General features: G+C 41.8%; 1 pseudogene; it reads right to left on the bottom strand.

The window, feature by feature from the left end:
- Positions 1 to 278: 278 nt before the first annotated feature.
- LOC139723040 (uncharacterized) lies at positions 279 to 2,902 on the bottom strand (annotated as a pseudogene).
- Between the last annotated feature and the right edge of the window lie 699 nt (positions 2,903 to 3,601).

The following is a 3,601-nucleotide window of genomic DNA, read 5'->3' as shown; positions in this document are numbered from 1 at the left end:
GAAGGTTAGAAGATTTATTCTGCACCACATAAAAATATCTCTCCAAAGTATATAAACAATGGCTTTATCATACATTTCTTTCTCCTGCTGAGAATCCTGCTCAGAGAATGAGAAATGTTCAAGTGAAAGCTGTGACCTTATTGATGTTTTGTAATGTGGTGGTTGAAAAGATGATGGCCCTGGAATATCGAGAGAGTCAAGCTGCACTAATGTTATGCGGACACTTAGTTTGTTTTTCAAATGCACTGGAGGCTGAGTCATAGCAGAACTGGTACTGGCTACATCAGATACACAAGCAATATTGGTTTGCCATTTCCAAGAGTGAGCACCCTCCTTGTTTCCATTTCGAAGGACCTGAAAAGTTTGTAGACATCAGAAACGATGAACAGTCCCCCTCTGTTTTGGAAAGTTAGCCAAACTGACTTGTACTGAAGGAATGTGTCACATTCTGTGTGGTCATCATCTGCCTTTCTCCACTTCTTCAGAAATGCTGCCACTGAGTGTGCACTCTCTGATTTCAGTTTGCCATACCTCTTGCACAAGGCATATGGGATGTAGCCGGCAACATAACATAATACTTGCTCATCGTGAACCAAAAGGGGATCCATGCCTTGTGCAGGGGGTATGCCCTCTTCTCCACGTAAACGCTTCATGACTTTCTCCAGCATGGTGCGCAGAAGGTACTGCTGCAGAAAGCGGCAAGGGAGGGTTTGCGGATTGAGCGTCAGTTCCTTGAACAGGTGGGCTGCTCATTCCCCATCCCTGTACCTCTCGAACCTTGTCAGGATGTATGTGTTGGCCACTGGACCAACAGTTCTCTCTCCTGCAGCACTGATGATCTCAATGATATCCTCCACAATGCTCTTGACCGACTCCATGGCTGCCTTGGATGACAAATCGATGCCATCCGCTAGTTGGATAACTTGGCTGTCCATTTCTGCCCCGTTGTGAAAGTCATCAGACTTCAGCTTCAGCGCAGCTTCCTTAAATATGGGGACAAGGACATGTCTTGATGTCCTCTGGGTTTTGAAGTGCACCAAATTCTTTAAAGAAAAGATTTAAAAAAAAAAAGAATGACGGCTACTTGTAATGCAATATCTCTATACTTAAATGCTGTAGTTAGCATAATAAACTGATAATTCAAGAGTACAGTACATATGCTATAAATAAGTCAACTAATAAGATGTGTTCTGTATTTAACTTTACTATTTTTAAGCTAACAAACTTAAAATGGCCTCATACCTACAAATACTTGGTATTGGAGGTGCAGATATAAGTAAACATGAGCATTATGAGAAAAAGAAATTGTTTAAAGTAAAAAGGTACCAACAGATGACTTTAATATATAGCATAACATATTTATCAACAACTTTACTGAAATAGTGTACATGTGAGGTAGTGCAAAGGCAGTGTCCAACATGTTCTCTTGTCCATTTTAATTTGCCTACCTTTTTGTTAAATGGTGAAAACCCTGTACACATCGGATGTACCGAGTTAATGTAATGGAGCAATCCCTCGAAAATCACTAGGACATAATTTGTATTCCTCTACTTCAAATGTTAAGTATCAACTTCATTTTCTATCATTACTGATGAGAGTTGGTGTTTAGTTTCAGTTTTCAAGCAATTGAAACCAAATTTGGTAGGCAGTATGGCCCTGAGGTATAGATGTGGAACACATAATTTTTGTGTTTGTCACACAAACCGTTGCCATGGTAACCACAATTTTACCAAAACCTTGCAGATCGAATAACTTTTCTATCATTCTAGCAATTAAAGTCAAATTTAGTATGTATCATGATCTAGAAGTGTAGTTTTGCAAGACATCAATGTGTTAGTATAACGAAAATGTGTTGCCATGGTAACCACTCATTTTTGTATCAAAATAAACCATTTAAGCTATGAAGGTCAAATTTGGTGTACTTGGTATTGACGTCATTGCCCTCATGACATCACATACTATGAAGCAACACTCGGGGCGGGGGTATTAATCACCTTCAGTGATAATTCTAGTTATTTCTACATGTTGAGGTAAATGCTGTGAAAATGCAGTCTTGCAATCTTTATTTATCAGCATCTCATGAGCCTCATCCATTGCAACCTGAGAAAATTCCTTTCCAGTGAGACTTGACACAAACAAACCCCTCTTAAAATGATCTAAGACGTAGACGTCATTTAGTACATACCTGTTTGAAAACTCTGAATGTTCTATATTTTGTTCACCCTCAAATGCCAATTTACACTTAAACTAGGAAGGTTAGAAGATTTATTCTGCACCACATAAAAATATCTCTCCAAAGTATATACAATGGCTTTATCATACATTTCTTTCTCCTGCTGAGAATCCTGCTCAGAGAATGAGAAATGTTCAAGTGAAAGCTGTGACCTTATTGATGTTTTGTAATGTGGTGGTTGAAAAGATGTTGGCCCTGGAATATCAAGAGAGTCAAGCTGCACTAATCTTATGTGGACACTTAGTTTGTTTTCAAATGCACTGGAGGCTGAGTCATAGCAGAACTGGTACTGGCTATATCAGATACACAAGCAATATTGGTTTGCCATTTCCAAGTGTGAGCACCCTCCTTGTTTCCATTTCGAATGACCTGAAAAGTTTGTAGACATCATCAGAAACGATGAACAGTCCCCCTCTGCTTTGGAAAGTTAGCCAAACTGATGTGTATTGAAGGAATGTGTCACATTCTGTGTGGTCATCATCTGCCTTTCTCCACTTCTTCAGAAATGCTGCCACTGAGCGTGCACTCTCTGATTTCAGTTTGCCATACCTCTTGCACAAGGCATACAGGATGTAGTGTTACTTGCTCGTCATGAACCGAAAGTGGATCCATGCCTTGCTCTGGTATGGCCTCTTCTCCACGTAAACGCTTCATGACTTTCTCCAGCATGGCGCGCAGAAGGTACTGCTGGAGGAAGCAGCAAGGGAGGGTTTGCTGATTGAGCGTCAGTTCCTTGAACAGGTGGGCTGCTCATTCCCCATCCCTGTACCTCTCGAACCTTGTCAGGATGTATGTGTTGGCCACTGGACCAACAGTTCTGTCTCCTGCGGCACTGATGATCTCAATGATATCCTCTTCAATGCTCTTGACCGACTCCATGGCTGCCTTGGATGACAGGTTGATGTCATCCACTGGTTGGATAACTTGGCTGCCCATTTCTGCCCCGTTGTGAAAGTCATCAGACTTCAGCTTCAGCGCAGCTTCCTTAAATATGGGGACAAAGACATGTCCTTGATGTCCTCTAGGTTTTGAAGTGCACCAAATTCGTGTTGTTCTGCTTCCATGAATTCCCCTTTTTCAGTGACTGAGTCCTGCGGCTCCCTCCCCCCCTGCTGGATCTTCTGCGTCGAATACGCGCAAGTCCTCCATTACCTCGAGGAGATCTTCCATGGTTATGACCTGGAATGTTAGATGAGGTAGGGGTGGAGTTGGTTGATGATTAGTGGGGATGAATGGTTGGGGTTGAAGTTGCTGTTGGGGATTGATGGGAGCCGGGGCTTGTTGTTGTTTCTGTTTCTCTTGAATTTGTTTTGCGGCTTCTGCATATGACAGTTTGTTTATGATCTTGTGGTTTTGAATTCGGCGGGC

The sequence above is a fragment of the Diadema antillarum genome, unplaced genomic scaffold (assembly GCF_040938485.1).
Source record: "Diadema antillarum isolate AM-2024a unplaced genomic scaffold, OU_Dant_1.0 scf00000180, whole genome shotgun sequence".
NCBI classification, from domain to species: Eukaryota; Metazoa; Echinodermata; class Echinoidea; order Diadematoida; family Diadematidae; genus Diadema; species Diadema antillarum.
Note: the sequence above shows the minus strand (reverse complement) of the source record. Positions and strands in the feature narration are given on the sequence as shown.